Source organism: Micromys minutus (genome assembly GCF_963924665.1).
Source record: "Micromys minutus genome assembly, chromosome: X".
In the NCBI taxonomy this organism is placed as follows: Eukaryota; Metazoa; Chordata; class Mammalia; order Rodentia; family Muridae; genus Micromys; species Micromys minutus.
The window spans coordinates 55838456-55856714 of record NC_137970.1 but is presented as its reverse complement, the minus strand read 5'-3'; the positions used below and the strand labels follow the sequence as shown (position 1 = coordinate 55856714).

Below are 18259 nucleotides of genomic sequence, written 5' to 3'. Positions count from 1 at the left end.
AGTAAAGATCACTCAGAGGATTCCTCACCTGGGGATCTACCCCATATGCAGCCACCAAACCCAGGCACTATTGCTGATGCCAAGAAGTACTTACTGGCAGGAATCAGATATGGATGCCTTCCCAGAGTCTCTGCCAGATTCATACAGATATAGCTGAGAATGCTTGCAGCTAACCATCGGACAGATCACAGGGACCCTAATGAAGGTCCTAGTGAAAGGACTTCAGGAGCTGAAAGTTTGCAACCTCATTGAAAGAACAACATTATCAACCAACCAAACTCTCCACAATTCCTTTGGACTAAAACACCAACCATTGAGCACACATGGAGAGAGATCCATTGTTCCAGATGCATATGTAGCAGAAGATAACATTGTTTGGCTTCAATGTGAGAAGAGGCCTTTGATCCAGTTTTGGTATGTTTTCCCAATGTAGGTGTATTCCAATGGACTGAGCTGGAGAGGGTGATTGAGAGAGAGTGTACCTTTGTGGAGACAAGTGGAGGGTGAGGTTGAATGGGAGCTTGGGGGAAAGGTGTAACTTTGGAAATGCAAAGAATGTATCCAATAAAAAAGAAGAAACTATCATGTTTTCCATTTGGAAGTGAAGAACAACCAGATATCAAAAAACAGATTTAAGGATATTAAGTATATTTCTAATTTTTAATAATAAAATAGTTATAGTAAAGGAATGTGCAAAACTTTCAAATGCAAGTATTGTGGTAAAATAAAATTATTTTTATTTTTATATTCATTTTCTGTATCTCCATCCATAAATATTTTTGTTTATGTCCCACATAGGATAGGAATTAATATTAGTTGTGAATGTAAAGTACTATTAGATTTGACTTTGAGCTTATGAATTTTTTTCCAAATTTAGACATAAAAAACTTACTCATTTATTTCTATAATTCATATTACTTGACATTTTAAAGCATTAGAATTACAGCTAGTAGGTTCAGGAAGAATTGTAATAATTATATTCTTTGGGGGGTAGTTTGAAATCTAACTATATGATATTAAGGCATAATAGGACAGATACCACCTTGACTAGAAACAGGTGTAAACAAATTTTGTACTTTTTTTTGATATTCTGATTCATCCCCACATTTTAATTATTCACAAGGTTTCTAGGCATTGCATTTTACTGAAGATTTATGCTTTTAAAACCACTGGTATTTTGAAAGTCTAAAGCTGGGGTGATACATGCTCAGGTGCTAATTTATTTACATCAATTAATTTCAGGCCTCTGATGTAAACCAATTAGTATTCAACACTTAATGGAGTCATTATCTGTCAGATTAGCAGTAGAAATGCTTGTCACTACTACAGGACCAGGCACCAAAACTTTGCTAATAAAAGTAGCTGAATTAATGGAGTGAATAGCTTAGATAATGACTTAATATGGAACATAGAGTACAGTAAGAGGCTGATCAGCTGTCTCCCAAAGAGTAAAGATATCAGAAAAGCAGCTACTTCCTGATCCCCCAAGTGAGTTTAACCATTAGTGTTAAAAATATTTTTTTTTGGAGTGTGAGTCTCTTTATTTGAACAGCCTGGCAGGATCAGGTCACAGAATGCAGAGGTGCACAGCACAGGCTGAGGCAATAGCTTCTCTGACTGTCCAGAACACCACCTGAGACCTCAGCTTCGTGGCCTTAGAGACATCAGCCTCAGGGGTAATCCAGATACTGGGCATAAGTAGGACAGCCAAAACATCCCCCAGTGTAGCCAGACAAGCTTTCATGAGAAGGCTTGTTTCCCTGGCCTGGTTGGCTCCTTCTCCTAAAACTTGCCTCAGGTAGATCAGCAGTACTTGGGTATATGTCCCTTTCCTACTACATGAACTTTCTCAACTCCACACACTAGCAGAACAGGGGCCATGACCACAGGCTATGGGCATCTGGAAGGCTCCCACTGGGCATCAAGTAGCGACACAGGCAGGGCTGTCTGCACTGGCTGATAGCTGGACACACAGAGGGGCCAGGTGGCAGGGTGTGCCGCAAGGCTCTGAAGGTGGGTGGCCCTTATGGTAGAGAAACCAGAAGGTCTGGAAGAGTTGCTCATCATCCTTCATGTGATCGACCAGGTTGTGCCAGGAGACAGGCATTGCATCTGGAAGTCCATAGGTTTCTCGAGCCCTGTAGAGGTGCTTCCAGTTTGGTGTGTCTCCTGGTGCATTGGCCTGGGTCACATTCAGAATGTAGGTCTCTAGGTCCAGGACCGCATGAGAGCTTCCGGGATAGTTTCCATCTATTTGGTAAACTCCGTAGCTGGGATTAAGGTTGATAAAGGTTGTAGCACTGGGTCCCAGGAAGGCCACAGCAAGTGGCCGGCTCACAGTCTCCTCATCATAGATCTCAAATGCATCCACATGAGTGTGGCCAAAGAAATGACCAGCCAGAGTGTTTTCGTACCTGGCTATGATTTTGAAATAGTTCCAGCTCCAGCTCTTGAGGCAATGTCCTGGAGAAATGTGGCCAATTCTATGCACTTTGTCTCCTCGGTTCTCAGCATCCTGAAGCTCCTCCACCAGCCACTTCAGTTGTCCAGCAGGATCTGTGGAGTTGATCAAAAGCCAAAACTTCTCACGGGAAGAAAAATTCATATTGAGAGAGATGAGGCAGAGGCCAGGGCATGGGGTGAGGGAATAGAAGCCTCCAATTCTGAGGGTATGAAGGGCATCAGTTGGTAACCAGGGTTCCCATGCCTTGGTAATGGCTTCATAAAGCCATGGATCCAGGGACCAGGAACCCAGCATTGGGACCTCTGTTACTACACGGTGGCTTTGGGGTGCAGAACAGGGCTCATCCCATCTGACACCTGGACCAGCAGTTCCCAAAGGTAAAGACCTGGTGAGATAGAGATCTGCATAGCCAGGGGGCAGAGAGATATCTGCCAAGTGCACACGGAAAGCATGCCCCTGCCCTGCCTGATCCAGGGACCAAGAACCCAACATTGGGACCTCTGTTCCCACCCAGTGGCTTTGGGGCACAGAACAGGGCTCAGACCATCCGCCACCTGGACCAGCAAAGATCTGGGGACACAGACCAGATACAAGGTAAAGACAAGAACATATCACTGACAACAAGATGGCAAGAGGAAAGCAAAAGAGCATATCCCAAGGAAACCAAGACAACGTGGCAACACCAAAACCCAGCTCTCCCATCACAACAAACATCGGAATTCCAAACACTCCAGAAAAAGAAGATGCAGACCTAAGATCATAACTCAAGATAATGATAGAGATCCTTAAACAAGAACAGGAGGAAAAGCATAAAGAAATAGAAGCTTCTAAAGAGGAAACAAGAAAAACACTCAAAGAACTCAAAGAACTAGAGGAAAACAGAACCAAAGAGATGAAGGAATGGAAGAAGGAATTTAAAACGGAAATTGACACAATAAAGAAAACACTAAAAGAGACAACACTAGAGGTAGAACACATAAAAAAAGAAATCAGGAGTCATAGAGGCAAGCATTTCCAATAGACTACAAGAGATGGAAGATGGAATCTTGGGGGCAGAAGACAACATTCAAAACATAGACAAAACAGTCAGAGAAAATGCAAAAACAAAAAGCTCCTAAGCCAAAATGTCCAGGAAATCCAGGACACAATAGGAAGATCAAACCTAAGGATAATAGGAATAGAAGAGGGAGAAGAATATTAACTAAGAGGCACAGTAAATATATTCAAAAAAATTGTAGAAGAAAAATTCCCTACCCTTAAGAATGAGATGACCACGAGCATGAAAGAAGCCTTCAGAACTCCAAATAGGATGGACAAGAAAAGAAATTCCTCCCAACACATAATAGTCAAAACACCAAGTGCCCAAAGAAAAGAAAGAATACTAAAAGCAGTTAGGGGAAAATGTCAGGTAACATATAAAGGCAGACCAATCAGAATCACACCCGATTTCTCAACAGAGACTATGAAAGCTAGAAGAGCCTGAACAGACATCATGCAGACCCCAAGAGAGCACAAGTGCCAGCCCAAGCTGCTATACCCAGCAAAACTATCAATTACCATAGATGGACAGATGAAGATATTTCAAGACAAATCAAAATTTACACAATATCTGACCAAAAACCCAGCACTACAACGAATTATAGGGGGAAAACCCAATACAATGAGGGGAACTACATCCTAGTAAAAACAAGAAAACTCCTAAGCAAGAAAACCAAAAGAAGAGACACAGAAACAACTCAAATTACAAAAGCAATAATAGCAGGAAACAGCAACCACTATTCCTTGATATCTATTAAAATAAATGGACTCAACTCCCCAATAAAAAGACATAGGATATCAGACTGGATACATAAACAAAATCCAGCATTTTGCTGCATACAGTAAACTCATTTCAGAGACAAAGAGACATACTATCTCAGAGCAAAAGGTTGGGAAAAAACTTCCAAGCAAACAGCCCCAAGAAGCAAGCTAGAGTGGCTATCCTAATATCAAATAAAGTAAATTTCCAACCATAAGTTATCAAAAAAGACAAGGAAGGACACTTTATACACATTGCCATGGAAATCTGTCAGGAGGAATTCTCAATCCTTAACATATATACTCCAAATACAAAAGCACCCACATTCATAAAAGAAACCCTACTAAAGCTCAAAAAATACACTTCATCCCACAGAATAATAGTGGGAGACTTTAATACCCCACTCTCATCAATGGACAGATCATGGAAACAGAAAATGAACAAGGAGACTGGAAAACTAGCAGAGACTATAAACCAACTGGAATTAATAGTTATCTACAAAACATATCATCCTAAAGTAAAAGAATACACCTTCTTCTCAGTATGCCATGGTACCTTCTCAAATATTGACCACATAATTGGACACAGAACGAGCCTCAATCGATATAAGAAGATTGAAATACTCCCATGCATCCTCTCAGATCACCATGGTCTACCGCCGGTCTTTATCAACAACAAAGACAACACAAAGTCCACATACACATGGAAACTAAACAATGCTCTGTTAAACAATAGCAGGGTCAAAGAAGAAATTGAGAAAGAAATTAAGGATTTTCTAGAATTCAATAAAAATGAAAACACAACATACCCAAACCTATGGGATGCAATAAAAACAGTACTGAGAGGAAAACTCATAGCTCTGATCCCTTCCTAAAAGAAACTGGAGAGAGCATACATCAGCAACCTGACAGGACAGCTAAAAGCTCTAGAACAAAAGGAAGCAGATACACCCAAGAGGAGTATACAGCAAGAAATAATCAAATTTAGGGCACAAACAGACCAAATTGAAACAAAAAGAACCATCAAAAGAATCAACAAAAACAAGAGCTGGTTCTTTGAGAAAATCAACAAGATTGATAAACCCCTAGCCAGACTAACTAGAGGGCACAGAGAGAGTATACAAATTAACAAAATCCGAAAGGAAAGTGGAGACATAACAACTGAAACTGAGGAAATTAAAGAAATCATCAGATCCTACTACAAAAACCTATATTCCACAAAGTTGGAAAATCTGGAGGAAATGGATGAATTCCTAGACAGATACAAGATCCTAAAGTTAAACCAGGACCAGATAAACCATCTAAATAATCACATAACACCTAAGGAAATAGCAGCAGTCATCAAGAGCCTCCCAACCAAAAAAACACAGGTCTAGACGGGTTCAGTGCAGAATTTTATCAGACATTTATTGCGGACATAGCACCAATACTTTCCAAACTATTCCAAAAGATAGAATCAGATGGAATACTACCTAACTCATTTTTGAGGCTACAATAACCCTCATCCCTAAACCACACAAAGACCCTACAAGGAAAGAGAACTTCAGACCAATCTCACTTATGAACATTGATGAAACAACACTCAACAAAATCCTTGCAAACCGAATCCAAGAACAACTCAAAATGATCATTCACCATGACCAAGTAGGCTTCATCCCTGGGATGCAGGGATGGTTTAATATAAGGAAATCCATCAATGTAATCCACCATATAAACAAACTCAAAGAACAAAAATCACATGGTTATCTCACTAGATGTTGAGAAAGCATTTGACCAAATTCAACACCCCTTCATGTTAAAAGTCCTGGAAAGAACAGGAATCCAAGGTCCATACCTAAACATAATAAAAGCAATATACAGCAAACCAACAGCCAAAATCAAACTTAACTGTGGGAAACTTGACACAATCCCAATAAAATCTGGGACCTGAAAAGGCTGCCCACTCTCCCCCTACCTATTCAACATAGTACTGGAATTCCTGGCTGGTGCAATTAGAGAGCAGAAGGAAATCAAAGGGATACAAATTGGAAAGAAAGAAGTAAAAACATCACTCTTTGCAGATGACATGACAGTGTACTTAAGTGACCCCACAAATTCCACCAGAGAACTCCTACAGCTGATAAACAAGTTTAGCAAAGTGACTGGATATAAAATTAACTCAAACAAATCAGTAGCCTTCCTATATTCAAAGGACAAACATGTGGAGAAAGAAATTAGGGACAAGATACCCTTCACAATAGTCACGAAAACTATGAAATAGCTTGGTGTGACTCTAACTAAGCAAGTGATGGGCCTGTTCGACAAGAACGTCAAACTTCTAATGAAAGAACTCAAGGAAGATCTCAGAAAATGGAAAGATCTTCCATGCTCATGGATTGGAAGGATCAACATTTTAAAAATGGCCATCCTACCAAAAGCAATCTACAGATTCAATGCAATCCCCATCAGAATTCCAACCCAGTTCTTCATTGAGTTGGAAAGATCAATGTGCAATTTCATGTGGAACAACAAAAGACCTAGAATAGCGAAATCCATCCTCAACAACAAGAAAACATCTGCGGGAATCACTATCCCTGACCTCAAGCTATATTACAAGGCAATTGTGCTGAAAACTGAATGGTACTGGTACAGAAATAGGCATGTGGATCAATGGAATAGAATAGAAGATCCAGATATGAGCCCACATGTATATGGTCACTGGAATTTTGACAATGGAGCTGTAAACGTTCAATAGAAAAAGGACAACCTATTCAACAAATGGTGCTGGTCCAACTGGCACTCAGCATGCAGAAGAATGAAAATAGACCCTTTCTTATCTCCTTGTACAAAGCTCAAGTGTAAGTGGATCAAAGATCTCCACATTAAACCAGATACACTGAAACTATTAGAGGAGAACATAGGGAAAATCTTAGAACTCATAGGCACAGGAGAAAATTTTCTGAAGAAAACACCAATGGCTCAAGCTCTAAGGTCAAAGATTAAAAAATGGGACTTAATGAGATTGCAAAGTCTCTCTAAAGCTAAGGACATTGTCAAGAAAACAAAACGGCAGCCAACAGAATGGGAAAAGATCTTTACTAACTGCATATCAGATAGTGGCCTAATATCCAAGGTATACAAAGAACTCATAAAGCTAGACACCAGAGAATCAAACAACCCTATTAAAAATGTGGTACAGAACTAAACAAAACGTTCTCAATTGAGGAATATCGAATGGCTGAGAAACATCTAAGGAAGTGCTCAACATCTTTAGCCATCAGGGAAATGCAAATCAAAACAACCCTGAGATTCCATCTCACACCAGTCAGATTGGCCAAGATCCAAATCACAGATGACAACAGATGCTGGCGAGGTTGCGGAGAAAGAAGAACACTTCTCCATTGTTGGTGTGGTTGTAAACTGATCCAACCACTCTGGAAATCAGACTGGCAATACCTCAGAATATTGGATATAGTACTACCTGAAGACCCAGCTATTCCACTTCTGGGCATATACACCAGAGACACTTTAATATACAACAAAGATACATGTACCACAATGTTCATAGCAGCTCTATTTATAATAGCCAGAAGCTGGAAAGAACCCAGATGTCCTTCAGTAGATGAATGGATACAAAAATTGTGGTACATTTACACAATGGAATACTACTCAGCCACCAGAAACAATGACTTAACCAAATTCTTATGAAATTGGCTACATCTAAAGAATATCATCCTTAGTGGCATAATCCAGTCACAAAAAAGCAGACATAATATGCAGTCACTGATAGAGGGATGCTAACCCCAGAGTCTCGCACTGCCCTAGAAAAAACTCACAGACTGTGTGACGTGTAAGAAAAACAGAAAAGAATAGAGAAGAAAACAAACAAACAAACAAAAAAAACATTATGCTCAATCCTTACTCACCAAGAAAACGTTGACTAATTCTGCGTTACATCCTATTTTACATGTACTTTCTGCTCATTGTAACTAGTAAGATCTTAATGCAGAGTGTCAAATTTAAAAAAGAAAAAGAAAAAGAAAGCCAATCACTGACAAAAAGGTATTTGTATACATTTATGCCAAAATGTTTAAAATTTTTTCTTTTATTTTTGGTTTTTAAAATGAAGTTAAAAAAAGGAGCATATATGTTAAGGATTGAGAGTTCCTCCTCGTAAGTTTTCCCTGTTATGAGTAAATTGTGTCCTTCCTTGTCTTTTTTGATAACTTTTGGTTCAAAATCTATTTTATTCAATATTCGAATGGCTACTCCAGCTTGTTTCCTGGGGCCCTTTACTTGAAAGTTGTATTCCCAACCTTTTACTCTGAGATAGTGTCTGTCTTTGTCTCTGAAATGAGTTTCCTGTATGCAGCAAAATGCTGGATTCTGTTTATATATCCAGTCTGATAGCCTATTCCTTTTTATTGGAAAATTGTGTCCCATTTATATTAACAGATATTAAGGAAGAGTGGTTGCTGTTTCTTGCTACTTTTGCTTTTGGATGTAGAATTGTGCCTGTGTGTCTTTCTTCTTTTGGTTTTCTTGCGTAGTTATTTTCTTGTTTTTACTGGGATATATTTTCTCTTCTTGTATTGGGTTTTCCACCTATAATTCGTTTTAGTGCTAGATTTGTAGTCAGATATTTTGTAAATTTAGTTTTTTCCTGGGCTATCTTGGTCTCTCTATCTATGGTGATTGAGAGTTTTGCTGGGTATAGCAGCCTGGGCTGACACTTGTGTTCTCATAAGTTCTGCATGATATCTGTCCAGGATCTTCTGGCTTTCATAGTCTCTGTTGAGAAATCCGGTGTAATTATGATTGGTCTGCCTTTATATGTTTCATGAGCTTTTTCCCTTACTGCTTTTAGTATTCTTTCTTTGCTTTGGACACTTGGCATTTTGACTATTATGTGTTGGGAAGAATTTCTTTTCTGTTCCACTCTATTTGGTGTTTTCTAGGCTACTTTTATGCTTATGGTCATCTCATTCTTAAAGGTATGGAAGATTTCTTCTACAATTTTGTTTTAGATATTTACTGTTCCTCTTATTTGATATTCTTCACCCTCTTCTATTCCTATTATCCTTAGGTTTGGCCTTCATGATGTGTCCTAGATCTCCTGGACATTTTGTGCTAGGAGTTTTTTGGTTTTTGCATCTTCTCTGACTGTTTAGTTTATGTCTTCAATGTTGTCTTCGGCCCCCGAAATTCTCTCTTCCATCTCTTGTAGTCTGTTGGAAATGCTTGCATCTGTGACTCCTGATATCTCTTTTTGTTTTCCCACCTTCAAGATTGTCTCTTTTAGTGTTTTCTTTGTTGTTTCCATTTCCATTTTAAATTCCTTCTTCAATTCATTCATCTCTTTGGTTCTGTTTTCCTCTAGTTCTTTGAGTTCTTTGAGTGTTTTTCGTGTTTCCTTTTTAAAAGCTTCTATTTCTTTATGGTTCCCCCACCCCGTTCTGGTTGAAGTGAGTTATTCACGCTCTTCTCAGAGATCTCCATCATCATCTTGAGGTATGATTTTAGGTATGAGTCTTCCTTTTTCTGGAGTGTTTGGCAATCCACTGCTTGCTATCATGGGAGTGCTGGGTTCTGATGTTGCCAGGTTGTCTTGGTTTCCATTGTGTAAGTTCTTTTGCTTTCCTCTTTCCATTATGTTGTCTTTGATTATACGTGTTATTGTGATCAGTGACTGGTTCTTTTCTCTCCTGTGTATCTGGCTTGTGTCCCTGGATCTCTAATATTTTAGTTGGAAATGGCTTGAGTGTTTGATATGTACACAAGGACTTTCTGGGCAGACACCTAGCCCCTCAGCAGAGTTCCTGCTCCCCTAGAACACCTGGAGGGCTGTGCCTTCTGCACTCTAGGTCTAGCCCTCTCTGTGCCCCGGCTACTCACAGTGCAGTCTCACCAGGCTTGTGTCCCTGGATATCCATTGTTTCCAGAGCCAAATATCCTGAGAGTTTGGAGAAGTGCTTATTTTAGTTAGATGGTTTTCAAAAACACCAGAAATCCATAAACTATGACATTTAATATTATTTATCTTTCATTGAGACATATCTGCTCCTTGGAGTTCCCCTTTTGTGGATTTAATGAATAAATTAATGATTTCTACCTTCAGGTGTGGTATGCTTTGTGGCTATGAAGCCACTGGGCAGAAACTGCCGATTACATATACAAACTAATACTGAGATACTTTATGCAAAACAGTCGATTGGTAATCTTTGCTTAGCCAAAATTATCAGGCCTTCAAGGTTTTTTGTGTCTGTCAATGATCATGGGCCAGAAGGCTGAAGACTTACTCTCACATACTGTTAACAGGGGATTGTTGGTGGAGATTTGTCTCTACAGTGTCTCAGCTCTGGAAACTGTGTTAGTTTTCCTATGTTTTTAGATATTTTGGACATTCTCATATTTCTAAAGGAGTTGAAATATAATTTTGCTTTATAGCTTATCTAAGACTATTAACTTTGAGTCATTTAGAATATTTTCAAGTGGTAATAGTTGTACACAGCTTACATTTAAAAATAAATCTTTTTAAAAGTAAACAGTAAAGGTGATATGTGGATTGGTGTTAGGGTGATAAATGATTGGACAGTGGAGAGGTAGGCAGTAAAAAGTTAGGAAAATGGAAGTGGAGCAGATATTGCAGGATAGATCAAGATGGTAGTTGAGAAGGATGATCTGGATGCAGGTGGACTTAATTGGCTTTAAGTAGATATGAATAGAATATTTTAAGGGATTCTATAGGTCTTTTATCTCATATAGAAGGAAAGTTTGTATCTTTGTCTATTGGATGTAATGCTATTATGTAGAGGGTTTGTGGATTGAGAACTTAATATATAAAACAACCATGAAAAGCTAAAGAAAAGAATATATAAATCACTATAAGAACTGTTCTTTACAAGATTTTTCAACTATGCAAAATATAAGAATGCAATATAAATTGTATGAGGGGCTTCAAAGGTCTGAAAGAATAGAGGCCGCTGCACTTATAAGCCAGCTTTGCCAGATGGACACTAAGGGAGTAGTTAAAGAGATTTAGGGAGTGCTGATCTCAGGGCATAATTCTACCCAGCTAAGCTTATTGTTTGTGTTTGAAGTAGAACAAAAAAATGGTTTGGACTTTTAAACTAGAATGAGCTATAATCTAGAAATGGAGGGCAAACTTATGATCCAGATATTGAGGCTGGAAGACACAGGCTTTTGATCAAGGCCTTGAGGAGTATGAAAAAGTTAGGCCCAGACATAGTGGTTCATACTTTTAATTCTTGAAGACAAAGGCAAGCAGGTTTCTGAGTTCTAGGCTCGGCTGGGACAGAGAAAATTCTAGGTAAAAAAATAAGCTTATGTCTAGGCATTCTAGTGAAGGACCTTAGAGGCTTTTGTGAAATTTATATCCACCTGCCCCAGGTCAAGACTAGGCCAAGTCCACGTTCCATCTAGCTTCCCACCTCTGGTCAAGGCTAGGTCAAGTTTCATTCTACACTCAAAGTTCTCAGGAGGAGCAGGAACATTCTAAGAAAAACCCAGGAAATGTACTGACTAATAGCCACCTGACTCTCTGGGTTTAGACAGAGTTCGAATGTGTCTCATAATCTGCCCATGTTTGGTAGTCAATACATTTAAATGTCAATGTGCTTAGCCAATAAGTTCATACTGTAATCTTGCTGATATAACCTGTACCCCTTAAAACTACTAAAACTGCTTATTATAGCCATTCAGGTTTGCCTTCTAGTCACTTGTCATGAGGTGCTGATTGAGGGCCAACCCTGATGCACTGAAAAATCAGTCTCTTGATTTGCATCAAACTCTGTTCTTGCATCTCACTTGGAAGTGGGGTGTTTCTGGGTAGTTAAGACTCACTTTGAGTCTTACACTGGTATATTGTTGTTTTAATCCCAGAATTCAGGAGACAAAGCCTTGCATATCTCTGAGTTCAAGGTTTGTCTACTGAGCTATTTCTAGGGCAGCCAAACTTAGACATTTACGGAGTTGAAAAACAGAAAAGTGGTGAAATTATAATAGAAGTATAGGTTCATATTCCAACTCCAGCAAGCATCAGAACTCAGCAGCATTGGTCATGTGGCTCTGTCTTTAGAGAAAGGTCATAAAATGCTGATCTGGTAGATAATCAAAAGGGAACTTGGAGTAAATGATTAAATTGGTATGCAAATCTCAAGGAAAGTATCTTATGTAAAGTAAAAGACTGGGCTTTGGTCTTCAAGAGAGAGCTATCCAGAGCAGAGATCTATCTTGAACAGAATACAGAGCTGTCAGCTTGCATTTATGACTCTGAGTCATTTTTCTACTGCTCTCAAACACCCCTTCGTCAGGACCCAAACCAGGCTAAGACTGGTACTCACCAATTCCATTGACAAAATTCTCTATTTTTATACTAATATCATGCAGTTTTTAATTACTATTTGCCTGTAGTACCACTTGAAATTAGCCATAGTGATACCTCTAGGAGTTCTTTTATTTTATAAGATTGTTTTTGCTATTCTGCATTTTTTCCATATAAATTTGATGATTGTTTCTTTCAAGGTCTATAAACAAGTTTGTTGGAATAGACAGGTGATGCTTTTATTATTTTGGATAGATACCCAGAAAGTAAATTTATAGATCACAACTTAGTTTTATTATTTTTATTTAGTTAAGAAATCAAAAACTTACTACAACCTAAGTCAAAAGTCCTCTCCTAGTATTATGGTTTTGCTAACTACAAATAGCAATAAATTATTATCTATGATTTATCTCTCTCTATATAGAGATTAATGCAACCTCTCACCCCTTATTACAAAAGTTCCTTTTTGTAGTAGGTGTAGATTAACACAAAGACCTACAACTGATAAACTTATGGAGAATAAGAGACTGTGAAGTAAGAAGTTCTCTTTAGGACATTTATATACATACTCACCCATCAAGGTTCAAGGTTCATCATAGAGCAAAGGAGTATGGTGGTCTGAATGAGCATGGGACCTATATGTTTATTTGTTTGGTACTTAATCTTTAGTGGTTGAACTGTATATTTATTTGGTTTATTCAGTATGACTTTGTTGGTAGAGGTGTGCTACTGGGAGTATGATTTGGGGTCTCAAAATGCTCCTGCCATTCCATGTCATCAGTCTATTCTTCATTATTTTGTCTCAAGGTGTGTATGCTAGGCTACTGTTCCAGCTACCTACAAAGCCTGCCTCTGTGCTGTCATGTTCTGCTCCATGATGATCATAGACTCTATCCCTCTGGAACTATAAGCACCAAAGTGAATGTTTCATTTTATAAGTTGTCTTGGTAAAGATGCTTAATCACAGCAATAGAATAAGTATCCGATTTTGTCTCTGACCTTTTTCACCTGAACTGCAGTAAGATATTTACAGAATCTTTGGTTGTTATCTCGATCGATCCCTGTCTCAAAACTGATGGGCTTTTTTGCATGCAATTCAAGTGATTTAAAAAGAGGCAGATTAAACCAAGCTTCACTTCTGCCATGAGGCTTAGGCCTCAAGTCAAGCTGAAGTCATGCTGCAGCTTTAAAAAATAAGAATAGTAAAATATAGAGTCCCTTTTCTGTAGGTAAGCTATTGATGAGCATGAAACTTGTCCCTGAGAGTTGTTGGTATATTAAACTGTCACTCTTTTGAAGAGAACTGAGCTTTTCATCCCCCAAATGCTATCAATTATGAATATATTTTTGGTTAGGGGTAGGACTTTTTGTGGAATTTCATCTGCCTTGAATTTCTGTAGGTCTTGTGAACGCTTTCGTAGTCTCTGTGAGGTCAATATGCTCTATTGGGTCTGGAAAATGTTTTCCTTTAGTTGTCTACCAATTATGGCTCTTTCTACTTCTCCTTCTGAATAAATCACTGAGCAGTGACAAGAGGAGTGTGATAAGGACATTGAATTTAGGGAATGATGGTAAAATGTTTCTCATTATCTTCATATTACACTGCTTCCTTTGATAATTCAGTGAGTCTAATTTGTACTACTCATATACACATAGGTAAAGAATTCACTGGAGTATGGACAACCTAAAAACCATACTTTTAAAGAAACTTGACACTCCTTTTCCCAGATACCATCAAATATCAATAGCTCTTCATTTAGCATAGTTTCTCACGAATATATCTTAGCAAACATATGTGGCTGAGAGCCTTGAGTTAAGTAGTTGTACAGGCAACTACAACTGCAATGAGTTATGAGTGCAGCAGTCCTTTCATATGCAGAAAATGTTGTTTTCTGCACTGGTCCTTATTGACATCTGCCTCTTAGGATCTTTATGATCACACTTTCATGATAGTCCCTGGACCTTAGGTCAGAGGAAAGATTTTATTATATGGCTCATTGCTCCACTGACACTTTGAACAGTCATGTGTTTCTGCATTGACCATAATCCACACAAAGAAACTTCTTTGATGTGGCCCAAAACATCACTATTCTGTGTATATAGAAATATTAATTTAGTATAAAATGTGATACTAAGTTCACTTACTAAATTAATATTAGTAGATTGATCCCTAAGGCCAATGATTACCTCAACCATGCATTGGGGACAGAATTACGGTTTTCTTTTTTGGGGGGTATGTCTTTACTCCAATCAGAAACAGGTTGATAAGTCCTATAACATTTGTGTCACAATTGAACCCATATTTTGCCATACTAATCATTACTGTAGTTGACAGAGTCTACATTTGACTGAGGCTGTGGGTATTTTTTTTTTTCTCAATAGCTTATATAGCACCCTCTAATGCTCTGAAAGCTCACCTATGTGGAAGAAAATTTCTGTTAAGTGGAAATATTATTTCTTCATGTTTTAGGTCTCAAGTACGCTGTGTCTTTATCAATACAACAGTACCACTATGTATTACACTGAGTGAAGTAACCTATATTAAGAAACATAAATTTTGCATGTCTTGATTCATATGTGGTATAACTTAATATCAAATCTTTATGTTTGCATGTTCGACTTGGAATACTCATAGAACTGAAGAAACTAGAAAGGACCACTTATATGGAAAAGGGAGAAAGATATTCAAGTGGTTATATGGCATAATGTTGATGCTCTGAAGTGAAAAGAGAAATAATGAAAATGGAGGATTATGTGGGAAGAACAATGCGAGAGTAAGACAGAGGAGACTATGGAAAGGATAGCTAAGACAAAAGATGTTTGCAGAAGTCATAAAGAATTTACTATTTTATAAGCTTCCTATATAACATATTTATATTCACATAAAATAGTTTCCTTGGGGTTACAGTTTATAGGCTGTAGAACCACCCTTGAATCCATAAACTAAGTAAAATTCTGTGCCAGGGGTGAAACATATTCCTGTGAGTTGTTGATTAAATATATCTCAGAAATTTACAAAACTCCATAACCTATTGTTACTTATTGTGATTGTCATCACGAATTTGATGGTAATTAGGTTATAAGCAGTCCATGATGCTTAACAGTGGGGTTATGGTAACTGATTACCTGAGTTTTAATCTTGATCCAATTTGTTAGCAAATGTTCAGTTTCCTTAAACCTTAGGGGCTACTGTATAAGATATATACACTAAAGGCAACTAGACAATATAGTAAAGGTTAAATAAAATACTTTATAAAATTACTTAAACATGGGACCCAAACTATAGTATATACTTAAAGTGTTAGAGATTATTAATTCCTAATTAATATGAGTTGAAGGGCATATTCCCACTTCCATTAAAGTTACAACCTACATGTCTGAGAAAGTTACATTATTTGGAAATAAAGTTGTTAAAGATATAACTAAGTAAGTTATGATGAGACCACACTAGGAGTACACTGAAATAAGTCATTATGACTGATTTCTACAGGTAGGGAATTTGATGATCAATCATGCAGTTTAGTCCTAAAACAGGTACTACAAACTTGGTGACAGACCTAAAAAAGTCTTTTCCCTTCTGAAAAAGTATGAACCCACTAAAACCTTGATCTCACATGCCCAATCTCACATGCCAATTATCTACATGATAATAAATTTCTGTAATTTAAATTTTCTCATTTGTTATACAGCCTCACAAAGGTAATATAATAACCAGCATAGCTGGTATGACTCTGAGTCAAGTTTTGGTTTCTTTTGGAGACATATTGTACATTTTAGGATTCTTTTTCTAAAAGACATGAATTACACTGATGAAAAAATTTTCTCTTTCAAAACTTAGTCCCTCTTTTAAAATAGGTTTTATAATTATCAGAAATATATTTGTTTCTTCATGTCAATTTCAGTAGCAATAGATGTGATTCATCATAGGTAAATCTAAGGCAACCTGACATAAAACTGATCAAGGACAAATGTGGTTATAAGGCTTCTTTTTTCAACATGGCATTTAATAAAAGGTCGCTTAATGCGTGTATAACAAGTACCTGCCTGCTGAGTGCAAGGGTTATTGCTAAAATGGAACATGCATACTCAAAAGTTAATAACAGCATCCAGTCTGACAAGATCTTAATACAAAATTCTACCTTAAAGACCATGTAGTTAATCGACTTTTCACAATTCAAACAATAATTTAGTATAAAATATTTGATCCCTGCTAGAAGATAAATAATTCTTCTTAAGTTGATTCTAATTAGAACAACATGTAGTAGGTATTCATGTTGCTCCCCTCATGAGATTTAAATTCCCAAGAAAATTGAAAACAATTTAAAAATGTATTTTCTTTTATGTGCATTATGCTATTCATTCTACTTCCCTGCTTGGGATTTAACACAGTCTTTTAACTAAAAGCTTAACATTTATTCCTATAAGCACAAATACTGAAAAGTCTCCAAACATTTAAGCCCATAAAATGTTTAAAGTTAATTTAAATAAAGAGATGGTGGCATGGGCTTTGTAAGTTGCTTGAAGGATTTATGTGGTTTTAATGTTGTTACTAATTAGCATTAATTTAACACCAATGTGGTGCCAGCTTCTATACAAATTGGAACCCACACAATATCAAATTTAACAGTTAATTTATTGGATTAAATAAGAAAACAAAATTGGTCTTGACTTCATCACATAGCCAATGTAAATTGTTTCCAAGACTTTATACTATACAATAAATAAATATCAGAGTTTTTTAACAAAGTTTTTGTTTTAAGCTATTTACATTATGGCATCTATTATTACACACAATAAATGGCATTAGAAATTGATACCATAAGATAAAGATCATTTACAAGTCTGCTTTTACTTAAGATATGAGCTATAACTGGGGTTCCTTATTTGCCTTCATTTCTGCCTAGAGTTTTACAAATTTGAGGTTTTATTTTTTAAACCCTTTTATTTTCTACACAATTCACTCTAACAACTCAGGAAGTACTCTGGTTATGATTACCTTAGTTTGATAAAATTACAAGTAATAAAATAAAAGTATATAAGGTAAAGTCTAGAAAAGTTCCAAACATGAGTTCTTTCCCTGAGTGTCATCCTCATAGTATATTGATATATTCCCCAACCAGGGCTCTTTTTTGCATTTTATTATCCATAGTCTTTTATTTTCTTTTTTTTTTTTTTGTTTTATTGGATATTCTCTGTATTTACATTCACATGTTTAATTACATACAAGTTTAAACCAACATTAGCATTTATCTAATTTATTTTGTATCTTTATTTGTAAACAATTTATAAATTCACTTGATGCTTTCTCACTGTATGTGTAAACTATTTCAAGTCCACTGCATATTTTTAATTTGTTGAATATGGAAATAATACAGAAAACACAAATACTTTTAGAAGAAATCTCGTGTAGTCCAGGCTGATTCCCTGGGTAGTTGATTCTTATGTCTGCTTCCTGACCTTTCTGACTATACTTCTCTGTGCTGAGATTACAGGTATCAATCCACATCTGACTCAAGGCAATACTTTTAACAAGAATTTAGAGTAAAATATTTATTAAGTTTGAGAAACTGTCACAAGTCAGTTAAGACTTTAGGCTCAAGCACTAATTACTGCTATGGAAAAACATTTAATTATCGGACACATATTTCTCTCTCTTTTTTGAAATGGGAATAGTA

The 18259-nt window shown here is 37.1% G+C and overlaps 1 pseudogene across 1 annotated transcript; it reads right to left on the bottom strand.

Annotated features, from left to right (window-relative positions):
- Positions 1-1862: 1862 nt before the first annotated feature.
- On the bottom strand, positions 1863-2758 carry LOC308414966 (sphingomyelin phosphodiesterase-like; annotated as a pseudogene). Its single transcript has one exon. The product of its transcript is annotated as a sphingomyelin phosphodiesterase-like (transcript).
- Between the last annotated feature and the right edge of the window lie 15501 nt (positions 2759-18259).